This window comes from Aulostomus chinensis, chromosome 10 (assembly GCF_037954235.1).
Source record: "Aulostomus chinensis isolate RoL2024-O1b breed Wild chromosome 10, RoL_Achi_v1.0, whole genome shotgun sequence".
Lineage (NCBI taxonomy): Eukaryota > Metazoa > Chordata > Actinopteri > Syngnathiformes > Aulostomidae > Aulostomus > Aulostomus chinensis.
The window spans coordinates 19,059,287-19,079,028 of record NC_141329.1 but is presented as its reverse complement, the minus strand read 5'-3'; the positions used below and the strand labels follow the sequence as shown (position 1 = coordinate 19,079,028).

Here is a 19,742-nt window from a genome sequence, read left to right as displayed (position 1 = left end):
GACACCTCCCCATTATACAGCAACACCACATTACAGCTCTCAACTCAAATGAAAACACCTCTCAAACAAAAAGAAAATTGAACACTATAATTCTTTATAAAAGTGTATTTAATTTACTTTCACGGAAGTTTTATACAACCACAAAATCTGGACATTTGAGAAGGTATGATTAGTACTAAAACTAGGAGAAAAGTTGTTTGACATTTTGAAATGACTCAACCTGATTCTCAGAATAGTTGGCAATTGGCAGTCAATTAATTGTTGCAATTCTGTTTTAACCTGTGTAATTAACATTATTTGGAATTTCCTTGAACAGGTTAATCATCGGGCTAACATGTTCAATCAGCCTGTGTCAGACATCTGTTGTGTGAATGGACTATGGGAAAAAATACTGATAGTAAAATATACTGCAACACGTCCTCTCGAAAAAATCGAATGGATAAGCTGGTGGCAAATATCAATACTTTTATTACAATAGTTGGTACGCTTTTTGCCATTTCAGCTCACCATTTTGAAAAAGTTATTGTACAGATGTGTTCAAGAGACGCTAGGCTAAGACTATGCACTGTGTTGGACATTGTGTTCATCTCAGTTGTCAAATTCTTTGAAATTGACAGCGCAGTGCAGTATATAAAGTCATAATTCTTGCTTTTTAGTATTATTACCTTAAAAGTAGTTAAAGATATGGCATTTCATAAGTTAATTCACCTGCGACGATTGTGTTTAGCAGAATGGTTTGAATCTTGATGTTATTATGAGCGAAGGCTCATGATAGTATCGCATCATGAGTTACTCTTGGATTCCCACTCTGTCAGTGTGTTGTTGTACTGTTTAAGATGAAATTGCGTTAAACCACCAAGAGTATTTCTCTGCCCCTGCTTTTCTTAATGTGTTTTCCTCCCGTGAGGGTCTTATCCATAAGTCAGCATGCATGACGGTGTCAGAGGTCAGTGATTTACAGAAAGAGAAGCACTGTGTTTCCTGAAATGAGCCTCTGCTTTTATGGCCCTCTGTGCTGCTATAAAACATTTGCTAAGAAGGCAGTTGACCCATCAAACCTTCTCATTCCCTCAGAGGTCAAAGTCCCTCAAGGTGTTGTTAACCATTCTGTATCTCCTCCTCAGAGAAGAGGTCAAATCAGAAAATCTCAGCCCTGCATGTAAATGTCAAAAATGTGATTGCATTGTACAGACCCTTCTGACTGCATGCCTTTCTGTCTTACATGTAAAGCAAAGAGAGGATGGTGTCATCTCAGTTTAGACACAAGACTGAATGGATCTCCCAGACGTAGCAAAGGCTAAATCCCAGGCTGCATCTGTCTGCTCAGGATATGTTTGACTGGGGTAAATATAGCCTGTTGGTTTTAGCTAGAGGATAAACACAGATGTTGAGGAGGCCTTTCTTACCACAGGATGGCTTGCGTCCTGCCCCTGGTCAGCCTGGGTAGCAGAGGGAGAGGGTGAGAGGGAATGCCTCACCATGCTTCCACAACACACTGCAGACAGCAACCGTGAATGTAACTCAGCTTTTTACAGAGTGGGACTGGTATAGGCTAAAAACACGGAGAAAGCCTGTCAAAGAAGGATTTATAGGCCTCTCTGTGTCTGTCCATTTAGTACTCCACTCAGCAAAGAGGTGGTGAGTTTAGAATAGGACCTAGATTTTATTTGAATGTGAGATGGCCAAAGAGACATATCCACAGACCACACTTTGGTTAAACTATATGTTATATATTGTTTTAGTTTATTTCACAGTCCAGGATGACACTTGGTGTTTTGAGGGGTTTGAATTGATGCATTGGAATCCCTCAACGGTAATGTGTAGAGGATGTGATGATCTCCATAACAGCAAGCGTTCTTAGCTTGTACCCCCCCGTCCTTTTTGATTTGTCTCTGCTCTTTTCAGCCCTGTCTAAAAGGAATGATGATGTTAAATGGTGTGCCAGTGCTGTGCTGTAAGATACTTTTGATGGTAGAATCAGACGTCATGCATTTATTCTCAAGGGAACTGGCTTTGTTCTACAGACTTTCAAAGCATCCTGACACACATCTATTAATATGAATTGTCATGCAGTTGAGAAGGGCAGGCACTATCTTTCTCTTTATAATGTGGGTTTGCTTTTATTCCTCCCACATCTTGTTTCCTCTGCCTTGGGGGTTGCTGCTGTAAGAGGAAGACAGTGCTGTTACACCTGTCTCATATCTTTCCCTAATTGAAGCTTCACCCACAGGGCCATGGGTGACAGGTGGTGGGTGGTTTTGTGTGTGTGTGTGTGTGTGTGTGTGTGTGTGTGTGTGTGTGTGTGTGTGTGTGTGTGTGTGTGTGTGTGTGTGTGTGTGTGTGTGTGTGTGTGTTGGTTATTACAGAGAACTGTGTCATATGTCCTGCGCTATATACTATGGGAAAAATGTTCGGGAAAGAGGAAATCCTGCATGACGGGATAAAGGAACAGCTGATTCTTCCCCATCTGTTTTTATGGAGCGAGGAGGAGTAAATTAACCGCACACACACGAAAGCTTGACCGTTGCATACACCTGTCATTTCAAAAGTGTTCTTGTCATTCGTTTTAGTCTTTAGTTCAACTTCTCAAGCAGGCCTGAGAAGAGAATCGCTGCATTTTTGTGTCATGTTGTTGGATGTTAAATGGAATGTCTGATGATGATCTATTTATATTTTAAGTGCTTCATCACTATTGGGTCTGGGTGATATGACGGGAAAATTTGTCACAGTAAAATGCCTCAACCCATTCTATTGATAATTATTGATTTTTGAATTATTAAATGTTTAATAACCTTTTTATGATAATTGACCTGACTTCAACTCTAAATGTGGTTATATGTGAACACCTGTTCCCTTAAGTAATAATACTAAAAAGCAAGAATTATGAATTTATTTACTGCACTGTGCTGTCAAAGAATTTGACAGCTGAGATGAACACAATGTCCAACACAGTGCATAGTCTTAGCCTAGAGTCTCTTGAACACATCTGTACAATACCCTTTTCAAAATGGTAGGCTGAAACAGCAACAAGCATACCAACTGTTGTCATAAAAGTATTGATATTTTCCACCAGCGTATCCATACAATTTTTCAAGAGGACGTGTTGTAGTATATTGTACTATCAATATTTTTTCCCATAGTCCATTCACACAACACATGTCTGACACAGGTCCAAATCTAACCAAGTTTTGTGGCTAAACCAAACTAGACCTTAATAAGGTTTCTGGCTGCCACAAATAGATAATTTTATCAGTCTGCCAAATTTCTTCTGTGTTCCAGCAAATGAGGTTCAGTTTAGAGCACTGCTACCCCTGACTGGTGTAGTTATGTCATTGCTGCTTGAGTTATGATGCATCATTTGCCAGGACATATCACTATTATTTTATTGCCCCAGCCATGACCACCCCAGGGAACATTAATATCTACAATCAGGATCTGCAGAGAACACAAATTGAAGTCATAATCAACATTGACAAAGTAATTTAAGAGCAATTTAAGGCACCTACCATGCTCTAATGCTTATCAAATGTTTCTTTGTTTGTAAAATTTAGAAGAACTATAGGATGCCAAGTCTTCCATGTAGTCACTGACTTGAGTCACTGGAGCTACAAAAGGTTGTAAAGAGGCACCCCACTATCTCTTAGCAATGAATATTTTTCATTTTGGAAGGTGTGTTCATGAATGCATTTTTGTTTCGTGCTGTAGAGCAATGAAAAGATCTTTGTGGTCCCCTCACAAACATCAAGTGAAATTCCATCTGTATTTTATTTAGAAGTTATTGCCTGTCTCTTTGCTAACTTTGGCTCTCAACGCTACTTGTCGGAGGTCAAACTGTTGGACAGGAAGGGAGTGTAGACTATGCAGGATGTGTGTAGTGGAGATGAGTGTTGTCCAGTGAATCAGGGACGAGGCATCAGAGAGAGAAATGGCCTCAGATGGCAGAGATTAGTCATGAGCGGTTCACAGGACATGAGTAAGAACATTCCTCTGAAACTCAGAAAAATGTGAACTCAGTTCGTCTTTGGCACGCAGCTGATATCCTGTGCTGATACTTTGCCAGTTCATTGTTGGGATAGCTCTGGATTAGCTCATCCCAGTTACAGAAGAGGAACCAAACCGCTCTCAGCTACAGATTGAACAATGTTTAGCGAAAGGGGTGTTACCCCAGACACCACCAGGAAACATGTAGATACATTTGCATGATTCTCCTTTCCGCTGTCATTCAGGATGTTTTGCTTTTGTTGACCTGCAGGTCAGTAAAAACACAGTCAAAGAAGCACACACACATTCAGATTCTCATTTGAGCGGATGGTAGTCTGGGTGGGAAAGGGTGAGTTTTCAAAAGCTGGTTTCTGGTATTTTGATGTACAAAAATCTGTTTCTTTCTTTTCCTTTAGTTTCCCTTTCTTTGTGGTATGTGTGCAGAAAGGCATGCATACATACATATGGTCTCTCCCTCCCTCTGCCTCTTTACTGCTCAGATCTCAGGCAATGACTGCTGACTGTGGAGCTATTGTTTTAATGCTAATTGAGTATAGCATGTGGTCATTCCATGAATGCCTCTGGGCCCGCTTTTAAAGGTACTGTATAAAAAAAAGTGCTTTTTCCCCCTCCTCATTTCCAAATCAGATTTGTTACTGAGATGGAGGCTATTAAATGCTATATTTCCTTTCAAGTTCAGTTGGACTATTTTGCAAAGAGAGGATATGGTGGAACGTGTGCTTAGGCAGGGGTTGTGTTGATGATATGTTGGTAAGTTGACTATGAGTGAGAGATAAGGGGAATTCCAAAAAAAACCAGACTAGTTTCCATTTTGAGAATGGGCTTATTATTTTCTGTGTTTGTTTATGCTTTAATACTGTAGTTATAGAAGGAAAAAAAGGTTTGAATCACTTATTTGTATTTTTGTTTTCAATTACATAATGTGTCCAATGGAAGTAGAAATCTCAACTATCATGATTCAATCCGGAATTGATTTTCATTTTAAAGCTGATTCTCAACTATTAAATACACTGGAAGGGCATGATGTGTAAGTTCTTTGTAAGTTGGTCCCAAAGTTTTCACTTGTTTCCTTTTGAGCATTAAAATTCCAAATGAATCAAAGTGACAATTCAGATCTTGATGAAGGGTGCTGTCTGAGAAACAGAGGCCCCTTTCACACAGCCTGTTCAAGGCAGGAATTTTAGCAGTGGGGGTCATAGAATCAAATTTGCGCAAAAGGAAGAGCTGGCATGGAGGAAAAGTGTCTCACTAGATTCACACTAGACGCCATTACATGTCATGCTCCTCATAGCAGAAAGATATCAATTATCATATACTGGAGTCAGTGTGATGTTAAGTTGGCCTTTTTTGGATCTGCGTAAACTGATAAAGCAGCATAACAAAGGGGTTCTCTTTCAGGATCTAGACATGAATTGGCATAATAATAATATTTGGCATAATTTCATATCAAAATGTGCTGGAATTTGCTCTAAAAGCATTTCAAGTTTTATACTGAAAATGAATACAATTATGACTCATAAGACTCAGAATCGCCCCCTTTCTTAATCCATGTTCTGCAGTCAGAGCAACCTCACGATCTTCAACCATTCATCCCTGTGTACTCATACATGTAGGATTCTTTTCCATTGCTTATATCATAAAGTTCTGCATAAAGACATGAAATATTATCATGACAAACTGGCAACCCCCACCAGAGAAGCACCACTGCTTATTTTGCAGTACATCATCTAATGTTTACAGTCTGCCCACAGACTTCCCCTGTACTACCCAATGTTCCAACTTGTATGTCGTTAAGTGCTGTTTATATAATTGCCTGAATAAATTAGTAATCATGTAGTAAGCCCTGCTGATGCCACAGCTTGAAACACTTGCATTGTAATACTGTGCTCTTTGGCAGTTTTTAGTCTTCAGTTTAAATTTCTCACTGCAGACTTGGCTGCTGCCCAGTGGCTTTCAGATCATGCACTGCATTCTCTAATTTATGTTGGCCTCTTATATGGTCAAATACTCTTTTGCTTCACTTTGCAAACATGGTGTATTGCAGTTGGAATGTGCAAGCTACAGCTGAAATATTACCAACACCAACAGGACTTTGGGCATCAGTGTCCTTTTTGAAGATAGGGGTGTGGTTTCAGTGTGACAACAGTGTGACCAGGGCAGCTTCATTAATTGTGAAAACATCCCAAATTCATTTCGTACTTCCAAGTGATCTCATGTCTAAATCAGAATTATTCTTTTCCCCCTGTTCATATATGTGTTAAATTCATGCTTTTTCACCTGTCATTTTTCGGGGGTATGGCAAGAAATCAGATTTTTTGTTTTTGGTTGAAGTATTGTTGTGAGCCTGGTGGGATTGTCTTTAGGTGCTAATCACTAAATATTAAATGTCAATAATAGTGGTAAAAATAACTTGTCTGATTGTAACTGTAAAGATGTGGATGGGTGCACCTCTAGCTTTCCCCACCAATACGAATGTTTGTGTTTTTCACATCCAGACTGTGCAGCAGTGACAGAATTGCTAAGTGTCCCATAGGGGTGGGGCAGACAGCAGCCAAGGGGAGAGGGAAGTGACAGAAGTTTGTGTGTTTCTCCACACAACAACAGTAGAGCCTGTTATCATCGTGGGAGAAGAGGAGACGGATGAGCTGATAACTCAGAGGGAGTGAAATGGCTCGACAGGGGAGCAGGGATATGAGGACAGAGAGAGACGGGCTAAAAGGGAGGTCTGTTGCAAGAAGAAAGCCTACTCATTTGCGTCCGTCTCCCGTTTCACCTCCTCCCTTTTCACCTCCTCTCTCACCACTTAATTTGTCCTCCCTGTTTCTGTGTGTTTTCCCCATGACCTTTTGAGCCAGTCTCTGATTAGATAACTAGTCCAGTGTGTCAGGGGAGGCTTTACCTGAGAACAAAGATGATCAAAAGAAAGACCTGCAATGAGGTAAAACAATGAATGACTGGGAAGTGATCGACGATAAAACTGTGCATGTTATACAATCCATTTGAGGGGGGTTAGAGCCTTACAGAGGGGTGTGTTGTGTATGAATTTGTGGAGGAAATGAACTATCTATTGTGTAGTGTCTCAGGGGAGTTTGTGCATGTGGAGCAGATCTGCTGTTGCTGTGATGGTACAAGGTTTAGGTTTAGAACAAGAGAGGCAGAAAACAGTGGATATTTTGTCTGTACAGGAGCTACCAGGTGACTGCATGTGTGTGTGTTGAAGGTCACTGCTATCAGCCCAGTCCTGGCTGAGACTTGTTTGACCCATTTTTAAATTTTTTTTTTTTGCTCAGAGGTGCTAAAGCACTCATAAAGCCCCCCCTACACACGTACGCATACACAAACTTCACCTCAAACTTCCACTTAAGCAACCTCTTGTCAGCTCTCTCCCACACATGAACTCTGTCATTGCTCTCAGCCCTAACACATCAGTGCACATATGGCTGCATCCATTAAGCACATTTCTTCCATACAACCACTGTAGATACACTAATTCATTGTTGCGCATGCACTCACTTGCATATACAGTTGTCCAAAGAGTGCAGTGTTTTTCCAGTGGTTCCCACGTCTGATTTTGACAGGAATGTTGGCAGCCCCGTGGGGAGCCTTGAGGCTTTTTTTTTTTTTTTAAACTTCTCTGGATCCCTCCTCTTCCCCTGTTTCCATCTTTCCTCCCCTTTGTCTTCCTTTATTTCCCCTTTAAAAGCCTTTGTCATTTGTCAAATCGTTGCTGTGTCTGCCTGGAACACAAGGAGGCCAGTGTATATTTTGTGTGAGCACATGTGCAGCTCAGAGTGGATGAACATGCATGCGTGAGTGAATGCTCAGCTGTAGAGCCACACCCTGGACACGCTCTTAACCAAACACATTGAGAAGAGAGCGGACTTCTGGATGGATTTAGCTTGTTGTGACAGCAGTCTGCACTAGCTTGAACTAAGAATGGAGTTGATTGTGGATTGCAGGTTCAAGAATGAGCAGTGAGACCCATGGAGGCCTGTAAGTCAACCCTATTCCCACAGCCACGGCCAGGTTTGTGAAATCCAGCGATGATGGTGATTCAGTGGTGCAGTCCCACTTTTGAGTTTTCATATTGGACTGTTAGAAAAGACATACCTTGTACGTGATTATTATTACTGGCAAAATTCCACTTAACATATACGACTGTCTAGATGATAGAGGTAGTTTTGTGGACCAGAGATTGCTCTCAGGGTTTACAACTAGCCTCCCAATTATCACTGCTACTTCAATATTAGAACATATGTTGGTTTAGATAGGATTCAGTTAAAAACTAGGTGGCAGTTGATCTGTGGTTTGAATGTAAGCTGGCAGAATGTCTGTCCTCATAAAACTGTGGACACAAACACACAAAATGGTACTACGAGTTAAAAGGAACCACACCTTACTATTGTAATCCCCTTTCATTTGGGATTTGAGACAAACCCCTTCTTATAGTATCGAATGAATAGACTATTCATCTGAGCCCACCACCTGTCTTGCATTTTGCAGAGATGTGTTTGTGTTTGTCTGTGAAGCATTTTCTCGATTCTGTTTTGGGCTAAGATTTGTGGCCTTAGAAAACACATTTGTTACAAATGTTTGAGCAGAGAGCAAAACTTTTCCACCATTCACCTCCTGGCATATTTTGTCATGGTGGTGCAGTGCAAGAAAAAAAAATGTAGGCAGTTCAAACAATCCATATTGTCCTGGGAGTTTGCAGCACACATTTACATTCACATACAGAAAAGATAGCGTGTGATTTTCAGTTAAGGTGATTTATGACTGGTACGCTTCTTCTTGGGATGGGCGTGTGAAATTGATTCCTCGATTGCTCACTGTTAGAAGGAAATTTCAGGGGTTAGTAAGAGAGGAGGTAATGTGGAAACTCAATCTTTTTATTTGTAATTTGTCTTTCTTTTCAAGTATAGTTCTGGATTAATGACTACAGAATTCACTTCCAGCACAGTGATCTTGCCTCCAAAGTAAAAGCAGGAATGATTTAATACTATTATCCTTTTGTCAGAATTGGCTTTCTGAGCTTTATTCTGACATGAATCATTCACTTGTGGCAGGCTTATCATTGGTAGCTGAAATATAGCATTTATATCTCAAATCAGAGTCTTTGATGACAATATTATTAGTCATTTGGACAACATTTGACATTCTTCCACATGCAAAGAAGACAGGAAATATGAACTGGGAATGGCTTTTTTGGTTTTGGGTTCCAAAGAATTTTGTCTGTCCAATGATCATATTGCAGAGGTCCAGTCAAAGTGTCGAAGTAGAAGCTCCTTGGTATTTTCAATATTATATATTACTGTTACCTTGGAGGTTTATTCCTCGTACTATATGCTCTGGTTTTATTCCCTTGCTCTCAGACTGCTTTGTTTCTCTTTTCTCACAGTGCCAGTTTGTACACTGCTGTCTGCAGCTCCATGTTTCAACTCAGTCTCAATGGGCCTACTGTACTCTGTTTGCTCTCTTTACTCAAAGTCCTGCAGGCAAACAGTGTCTGGTCTCCCTGGGGCCTGGGACTGTGCTAGAGTGGAGCCCTGATACAGTACTACAGTTTAACTTGCTTTGTTTTACCACTGTTTGGCTGTGATACCTTGTGAAAAGTTTGTGTGTGTGCGCGCGCGCGTGTGTGTGTGTGTCTACAAGTGTTAGCCAGACATTGGGTGTGGAGTACTCATACAAAGATAATGCATGCAGTATCAAGTCACCCAGATGTTCTGTTTTAGTTCCGCACACAGTAAAAATATATATGCACAAAAAATTGAAACTGTACATCAGACTTAAATGCTATGTTGTAGAGAACTGGACTTGTTTAAGTTGCCTACAATACAGCACTTAAAAGTAACCGTGATCAAGATTACTAAGATTATTCATCATTTAGTTGCTCTTTCTCTTTCCTTCTAACTGGGGGCACATCACTGTGAGGTAGTGCAGTAATGCTTGGCTAACTTTAAAACTACATTATAAGCTACATAACATAAGCCATTGAAATGTGCTCACCATTGCAAACATCATGTAACGTGTATTTCAGCATGACAGATAACAAAAAAGCCCAGAAAACATTCATTCTTTGGATGGTATTAACATGAAACAGAACTCACCTTAAAGTAAGCCTGGGCGATATGGACTAAAAATAATGGTTGTTGCAGTCTTGTTCCCCTCACAAAGAGTGGGATTTCTCCCACTTTGCTGGATGCCTCGATTTCAGATGCTGAAATAAGTTTGTTGTGCTGCTACCTTTTGTCGTAATTGGCTTCAGACAAACTTTGAAGCGTGCAGTCACTTGTTCAACGTCTGTCGCTGCAAAACCAAACCACTTCCAAACCACTGACAATACTACTCCTTTCTTAGAAACAAACTTCTCGCTCTTGTTAGCCATGTTGCTGCTATGTGTGCGCAGGAAACGAGGGGTGAGTGGGAAAGCTATGGAAGCCGCTGAAGGACAAAAGGTGCGCCATAGCAAGAAGAGTAAAAACTCAAATGTTTTATTTTTTAAATTGTCCGCAACAAAAAACTCGAATTAATCGATAAAATCGATATATCGCCCAGGCCTACCTTAAAGTCTTTAAACAAATCTGGATGATGGTCTTTCAAGTTTTTTGCTAAATTGGAAGTATTGGCTCCGTTTGTCCGGATGCCACACTAGCAATGTTTGCATACGGACTTCTGTGGATTAATAATCCGGCCCGCACTCCCCTTCCATGAACCAGTCTGCCATCCAGTCCCCCATCAAGCTGGCTTGCTCTCCCTGCCTCCCCTACCAGAAGCTTCCTTCTTCAACTGTTATTAACATTTCCATGTTTTCCACATTTTGTATTGTAAACTGTTTTCTTGTCTGTAGCAACATCTACATCTGTCCGTCCTGGGTGAGGGATCCCTCCTCTGTTGCTCACCCTGAGGTTTCTTAGATTTTCCCTGTTAAAAGGGTTTTCTATGGAGTTTTTCCTCAGTCGATGTGAGGGTCTAAGGGCAGAGGATGTTGTTATGATGCCATGTGAAGCCCTTTGAGACAAACTGTTTGTGAAAACGGGCTTTACAAATTAAATTGCTTTGCCTTGCCTTGCCTAATACAGCCACTCTCATCTGCCTCATATGCAAAATACTTCCGGACTGGACTACTCTTGGTGCCTTTTTTTCTACAAGGCGTGGGGCGTTTGCATCATCTGCAGTTGCCATCTTCGATGTAGTTTTTCTTAAGCCATGTGTAGTCACCTTCTTCTTCTGAATGTAAGTAGCCTAGCGACTGGAAAACTCTGGGGCGTATACTGCCCCCGTCAGCTCCAGAAGAGGCACAGCACTGATTCCAAAAAAAAAGGGTATCCCCTGTGTTTTGTTGTTTTAGAACCAAATGGTATCGCAAGTATCGGTTCTCATGACATCACTAGTCAGTTGCAAGTGTGAGAGGAAGAACAGAAAATTTTTGTAAAGAACCTCCCTGGGCAGGAAAGACCCAGCCAGTGTCTTTGGACCCTTTTACACAGACTTTTAAAGGTGGGAATTTCATCCAACTGCTATGCCTCACCCTTCTGTGTTAAAGTACAAGAAGACAGAATGAGAGAAGCGATCAGTCCACCTCTGATCCACTAAATCCATATCTGTGTAAAAGGGACTGTTGGAGCTCCTTCAGAACCCTTACACTGTTGAGTTTGCATGTCCCACCTCTGTTGAAGCATGCAGTAATGCTGTATGAATTCACACATGGGGGTTACTTTGGCATTGCTTGGTTCTGTGGAAACAAGTAAAACATTGCAACAGCTGGGCTGTTTTTAAAGCGATATTGCTGAAACTCTGTGTAGAAGTGGCAAGTGTGATTTGGATGTACTCGGCTACAAATGATTAAGTTGCCTTTTTCACATTTTATTGTTCATCATTTCTGTTTAACCTAACTCCTTCAACATTGTATTCAAGTATTCCATAGGACTTAATTTCTTTCCTTAGTTGCTTTTGGCAGACAGAGGGAGGAGAGGGGAGGCCAAAGTGATTATCAGACTTCGGGTGTGGTTTAACCCACTTAGACTCCCTGTCTCAGGGTCTTCTGCCAAAACGGTGAGCTTAGTGATTTTAATCCTCTTTCTAGGGTGAGCTGATAGTTTGTTGTAGCAGCTGCTTTCTCGTTCTGTACAAATGTTACTGCATCACAATTTGTGTTTATTCCCATCAGCGTGAACTTTTCCCCTATGTATTTAGTGTGGATCCATACACCTTTCAGTGATTTTGTGAGAGTTGCGTGTGAGTTATTAGGCAGTTTCTTGGTCATAAACATATCAGTGAAGCCCTGCAATGGTTTGAAGTGATCCCTCTGGTTGGCCCTTTCAGCGTTCACAGCCAGGCATGTTTATTTGACCCCCAGCATCCACAGCAAGGCATGTTTATTTGGCCCCCTCCAGACTGGGCTGTGCTGGGCCAGCTTCTGCCCCACAGGTCTAACAGCAGTCCAGAGCTTCAGCAAGTCCACACTCCGCTAGCTTCAGCCATCATCACGTCTGTATTCCCCATATTATGCTGGGCTCCTTCTCTTAATAAAACAGGCTCATAACGCCACGTTCCTTGCATTCTTTATGTGCATGCCTCTCTCCTCTTTTCACATGCATGGATGGGTTGCATCTAGAAATGTAGACCACCCCCTTAATGAAACCAAATCATGCACAGTGCTTTTAGTGTAGCTGGATGTTGTTGAGATTTAGATCTGTCTGTTTGCCAAGCTACTCGGTTCACAGCACAGATTTCCACACAAAATTTTATACTTTTACTTTTCAGTGTGCCTGTGTGAGGAGTTTGCAGTGAAGAGCAGCTAGAAGAACAACATTGCTGCCTTGGGGAAACTGTGAAATATGGAGTAAAACAAACAATTATCACCTTGAATTAAATGAAATTGGAGTAATCATTCAAAACAACCTACCAAAGATAACATGGTCCTCTATTGTTTTCCCAGTGATTGGGATGCGTTGGTTGAAGGTGTGGGAACACCAAAATATATTTCATGGATATCCGTAGCATTTGTGAGCAACTGTCCTAAACTAATTAGCATGTGTGTTAAGACTCATCTGTAAGTTTTTTTGTCAACTCCTGAACAATAACCAACAACAAGCAGAATCATTCCTTCCCCAAGTTAATGGACTATAAACTAGTGATTTTATTGTAAGAAACATAATGCTGATTGTGGAAGGAAATGCTTATAATACAATCTCTGTTACAGTAAATCATGAGGTTGTTTTTTCCTATTTTAAATGTGTTTTTTGTGTTATCACAGCAGTAAAGTTCAGGTAAGTTAGTCTCTTTCTGCTGCTTAATGGATGTAACCGCAGTGACTTACACCTATTGTGAATTCACATGCACAACCTCCATTCCGTTGTAGGGTGTGTTTGAGCAGTGACACTGTCACTGTAGGTTATGTCTAGACTGCCCCCTCTCTCCTCCTAGCAGAGTGGAGTCATGGCAGAATCGGGGTCAGCCACACTTCCTCCTTTGCTACCCGCTCTATATTTTATTCCTCATTCCCCAAAACAGACTCCTCTCTGTGTCTCTTCACATATCTATCATCCCTCCATCTGCACTTCTCATTTAAATAATACATCAGTTGTTTTTTTCGGAAAAATCTCTTATCACATTTCATAATATTGCTACTCATCTCATTAATTTGCTCAGAGTTCTTCCCCCTGTGCCTGTTAGTGGAATAGGACAGTGAGATTTAGGATCAACAAAGGCTGGTTGTAGTTCTGTAAGGGGGAGCTGTCTACACGAGTCTGTGGAGGGAGTGGAGAGTTGGGTGAGTGAAATAAATTGATTTTTTTATACAGATGATCAGATTGATGCTGAAGAAGGAAAACCCACACAGTGATGAGACATGCTGAGTGATGTGATTTACAGGAAGATGTTCAGTTTTTTTTGTCTGCAGCTTTCGGCCAAGTCTATGCTGCTTAGCTCATGGCAGTATGTTTGTGTGTTGTCCAACACTGCTTAAACGCTCACTGGGTTGTTAATATCTCATAAAAGATTTGGTCCTCTTATGACTCGCTCATCACATTATCATTACAGGTGCTGACGTTGCTACTTGTGTTTTTAGTTTTTATTACTCAAGTTTAAATTCAATAGATTTATCTCAAATGCAGTTGAACTGTGTACTTTGCATCAGAAAATACAGTTTTTTACCATCATCATGAAATGGCTCTTGTGGCTTCTCAGTACAATAGTGAGTGATTGTGCTGGTTCATACATGCCAAGTGACTTGTTTGCCCAAGGAAGGTAGTTGAAAGGAGGGAATGCAAATGCATGCCATACTAGTACTGGTCTTTAAGGCAGGGTTTAATTTGAAGCACAGTCAGCAAGTGTGTACATCATAGTATCTTGGTTTTAATGAAAATTTAATTTATATGCTTCTGAAAGGGTAATGCAAATGCATGGCAACTGCATGTTAGCTACAGTATTACTGTTCTTGTAACTGTATAACGTGTTAATGTTTCACTCTGCACAGATGTATTTATCTAAATCTGCTGAAATAATCCCACAATGAAATCAAACTGCACAAAGTGAAGATTAAAAACTGACTTCAAGTCCTGCACAACAGGAGCTACACTGCGTAATCATCTCCCTCTCTCTTTGATGGTTGCTTTTGCACAGTCTAAAGGTACATCTTCTCAGTGCCACTATGTCAAAATCTTGCATGAGATGGATAGATAAGATAAGATCAAAAAGAAATGAAAATTCTAGTGCAGGGGAACAGGAACCTTCCTCTGACTATCATACACAGTGCTGCAGTCATCACTGAAGACAGAGGGTGTTATTGCTGTGCCTTGACTGTACAGTGAATCGATACGCAGTATTGTGAATTAATGTAAATGGTCAGATTGTTTTTTTGGGAGTTGTATCATCTTTGAATTCACTGTTATCATCTTATAGCTTGACACAAGGCTATAAGGTATGGCCTGGCCTGACCTGGCACAATCTTTTAGTCAACAGACGGCTCAGTGCAGGCCGGTATAATGGAAGGACAGACTCTTTGCCATCTGGTCATCAAGTGACACCAGGGTTACTTGTCTGTACATACGACTGATACAGCCATCTGATAACTTGGTGATGCTTTTGAGCATTTTTAACACAAAGCACAGGTGTTTGGGATACAAGACTTCAGGAGTATTTGATTTGCTAATGTAAAATATCAAGCTGCCATATGGATTTAAATGAATTGCTCGGATGTCTGTGAGTTAAGACATGCTTAAAGAGGGGAGAGACACTAAACGTGAAAACCGATGTGAAGGTGTTGGGTCATATTCATTTTTTGTGTGCTCATTTAACATGTTAACAACTTAACATACCTTTTCTGTCTGCTGGGGAAAGTCATCATTGTTTCCACAAGCTTTGCCCACATTGTACTGCATTTTGTTCCTCAAAGAAGTATGGAACTGATAGTCTCACCAGGAACAAAAGTCAGACCTATGTTTTTGCTCTCAACAGCGTGAATAACCAACTGATGTGAGCTGTGTGTCGTTGGACACATACAGCAATGTTTTGAACCAAAGTCCAAGGTGATGTGGTGGAACACAGAGGCAGCGCCTGAGTCAGCCCTCAGTCAATATTTGCTTCTGTGAGTTCACAGAGAACAACCCAAAATGGCCTGGCAAATTTCCTTGTGAGATGCAAAGATGGACAGATCGAGGCATGGATTTTTTTCATAGATGCTATCAGAGTGGAGGCATCAACTGCACAATTATACCTCCTACAGCTGCCGCTGAGTGTGTGACACCTGTGCCCCATGTTCTCCCGGCCCTTGTTTATAAAAAGCATCCGAGCAAAAACCACAGCACTAAGTGGTTTGTGGGTGGCTGCAGCAGAATCCTCATTAAATACTCAGATGTATAGTTTTCCTTAGTGTGTGTTGCTTTAGCTGAAGATTTGCATTTTAGACTGCTGTTTCTGGCAAATGGCTTGGACACAGGCCACCCAGGTGGAAGTGATCATCCCAGTAACTATTGGTCTGTATCACTGTCTGTTTGTGTACTCGTCTCTGCTCTTTCCACCTGACGAGGACAATAAACAAAATGGTGACTAAAACTCAGGTGCAGAACATAGCTGGATTGACACAAAGGAAATGTGTAAAAGCGCATCACAAGAAGAGATGGGTGACTGGAAAAAGGACACAGTAAAAAAAAAATGAGTAAAAAGGTGAGAAAAGAGGGTAAAAGCACGTGTGTGGGGAGTGTGCATATGTCTGGAACACATGTGGCAGTTAGAGACTGATTCACCCCATTAAGAAGACCATCCTCAGAGGCTTTTAAGGCCACCCTGCCCCCACAACGAGAGTTAGGGTGAGGGAGCATACAGGAATTTGGAGGATATGTTGTGACTGTGAAGACCCAATCAGGAACAAGAACATGGGTGTGTGTGTGTGTGTGTTTGTGTATATATATATATATATATATATATATATATATATATATATAACATATGGCTGTTTTTGAGCCTTTCAGACTTCTACAAAGATGTAAATTAGAGGCAGAAAATTAATTTCAATCCTTTTTATTGCTCAAGCAAGCACTATATTAACGCAATAACCATTCTTAACATAAGGCCAACAACAATGAACCATTAGCTTTTTAAAATAATAATAATAACAATGTAATTAATGTGCAAAACAGTAATTCTAACATCCAACTATTTTGTTCATCATCTCACATCTTTGAAAACAAACAATGAAAAAACAACTGCAAAAGAATGAGGTATTTTGTGTGGGGCAAGAATTATAAGAACAAAATTAAAATATTCTCAAGCCCCTACTGAAAGTCAAGGTACCATTGGTGGTGTTGTTGTTTTTGTTTTGTTTTTAAAATAAAGTGCAAACAATAAAGTTAACATACAACTCTTTTGCTCCTCTTACATCTTTGAAACAAACAATAAAACAAACAACTGTAAAAGAATAAGGTAGTGTGGGGCAAAAATTATAAGAACAAAATTAAAATATTCACAAGCCCTTTCCTTTCAAAGTGAAACCATGTCTTATTCCCTGCATTTTATTTCTGAAAAAAATCGGCAATTATCGGCCAGTTTAGGCCGATTACCAATTATTCTCAAATGGGCTATAATCGGCCGATTTAATCAGCAGGCTGATAAATCGGTCGGGCCCTAGTATGTGTCAGCATTTTCAAAAGTCTGAGTTTATGCTCATTCAGAAGTGTTTTCAGAGTCCCAGTTTTAGGGTTGCTAAGACAACACAATAGTGTAGATGTATGATAGATTTAGCAAAATGTGTACATTTTCAAACAGAATTGTTATTTGTCTGTATGAGGTCTTGGACACCCAAGTAGTAGTTTTTACACCTGTTTTTTCATTGCTTAAACTAAAAGTGTATTAGTCTAAGTAAGTTAGTAGAGCTTGCAGGCAGATTTTGTCATTCTCTGACTGAGCTTGGCTTGGTGTTCTGCCTTATTTTTATGCAGAGGTAACTGCCTACTGGCTCTCCCCTCATATTTATTTGACAGCATGATTTTGAAATTTTTAACTCAACAGTGAACAGTGAAAATGTATATTATCGTCTTCACGGATGTTTTTATCTTTTTGCATATTCATACGTCAAGCATGTGTCCTGCAATGGTATCATTGGAAAACTATGAAAAACAACCACCTGACATCTATAAACACAAAGTCTTCCTGTGGTTTCTCTTGATATTGAACCATGTGATTATTGTGTTTGCATGTTGGCCAACAACGTAAGTATACGATCCAAAATGACTAAGTCTTGCTCCTTCATTTATGTCTGCTGTAGCTCAAGGTGCAATGAAACTTGATAGCCTGGTTTGCTCACCGTCATCCTGGTTGTGTAATTTATGCAACAGAGATGAAGCTGTATATCCTGTTTTGCCAGGAGTTCTACAGAGTTGAGGCTTTGTTTGGGGTTGTAGGTTTGACTGTTTGAACGTGTTTACATCAAACAATTCCATAAGACTGATAGAAATGGAGACACACAGATGCTGAGACACAAACACTGCAGTGAGATCACCTTTGTAAAATCTTTTGAGGTCCATGTTAGTTATGACCGGACCTGCTCATATAACTATCTCACAGGGTCACAAAGACAAAAAGGGACCAATCACGGTTCTTGTGGTTCTGTGTGGTGTCTTTGCATTGACAGTAACCCTACTATAAATTAGAAATTTTGAAGGAGTTGCATACAGTCAGCTCCTACTATTTGTTTCTGTCAGAAGCTGTAAAGTTCAGATTATGCTCTGAGCACAATATAAGCGTTGTCTTTGAAAGTGTTACTCTGAAATTGGCCTAAAATGAAAGTTAGTTTAAATTGGATATAAAAAGGTAGCTCAATTTCAAATGTGCTCATCCCAGACCATGTAGTCCTTAATGAAAATATAGCCTGCAACGCTTGCAGATACTGAACAAGAGAGATGCAGCACACAAATTTCCCTGTTGTGGGATCAATAAAGTTCTATCTATCTATCTATCTAGATTTTAGATGATGTCAATGTTGGAGGAGGAACTCATGTATATGCCAGTCAGTAACTATAAATGATTACTGATGTAGTTTTCAGTCTAGTTCTTCGCTGATGACTCACTGCCCGCATCTTATTTTTTTGGTCTGCTCATTAACCATCTCTTACATGGATGGTTAGTTAGCTACATAGCGAAGGGCACGAAGGAAGCAACAGAAAAATCAGCAGTACGAATACGAGTACCAGGCTAATTATGTCCTCACTGTTCCCATTGACCCATTGACAGGAATAGACTCGTGAGTGGGGAATTTGCTAGAATGGTTGGTTTATGTCACAGTGACCAAATTGATTGTGTCCCATAAGGGCTTTAGATTGGAAACAGCCTAGCTACTGTCCTGAGGCCCAGCAATTGTAAGGTGCTCAGGACAGTAGGAAAAAAAACATCTGCAAGATCTTTCAATGAGCCTTTCAAAAGTTCCTCAGTGGCAGGGAAAACAGAATTCTAGGGTTCCCCTGTGCATTCCTCCTTGCATTTTCCATGTTCTTTGCCTGTATTTCCCTCTCAGCATTTCCAAGTCTGCCTCTACCACTTCTGATTGTCTTACTTCAGCTGAAAGCATGCTGATCCAAAAACGTCTCACTGACCTAACCACAAGCACAGGGAAGAATCTAGTAAAGTGACGCAGAGTGCCAATAAATACTAGAAATGCAGGGACCTTTGTACATAAACTCTTCCAAGAGGTAAAAGTAGTTGGTCTTTCTCAAGTAAAAATGGAGAAAAGGGAGTAACAAGGGAGTAGTAGATGTGTTTTTAATTTCCTCTAGCAGCTCTCAGCTTGCTGCTGACTCACCATAGAGTCTGTGTGGTGGATTGAAGGGTCCTGGTCCAGGATCAGGGTTAGGCCTGGATCATCTCGGGGAACAATTCGGGGTGCTTGTAAGGCTAAGAAGAGCCACAGGTCAAAATGTAAAAGAAGAGAGACGTTTGCTCAGGGATGGAAAATGTGATTTGAAAGTCATTTGCAATTTGGTCTTAATCACCAACAAATGATTACAAGCCTTTTTTTTTTTTTTTTAAATCTCTTCTGAAAGTGTTGCATCACAGGAAATCAAAGACTAGTTCCAACTGCCTTTACCTGCTAGAGTAGCCTTAGATATCATCTGGTTTAGAAACCATGACAAGCATAGTTAAACATGATATATAATAGGATAAGTTAGTTTGATAGGTAGTATGCCAAACATTGTCTTTTAATACCAGCACATGAAACCACCTTTTGTCACGATACCTTTATTCTG

At 40.5% G+C, this 19,742-nt stretch overlaps 1 protein-coding gene across 3 annotated transcripts in view; it reads left to right on the top strand.

Moving 5' to 3' along the window:
• Positions 1-19,742, top strand: part of sipa1l3 (signal-induced proliferation-associated 1 like 3) — an 80,893-nt gene that overhangs the window by 6,929 nt on the left and 54,222 nt on the right. Inside the window, exon 1 of one of the 3 annotated variants that reach the window (XM_086216280.1) lies at positions 7,613-7,995. The exons of the other annotated variants lie outside the window; for them this stretch is intronic. The gene's annotated coding sequence lies outside the window, so the exon portion shown is untranslated. Of the gene's footprint in view, positions 1-7,612; positions 7,996-19,742 lie in introns of those variants that run through there. 3 annotated transcript variants of the gene reach the window in all.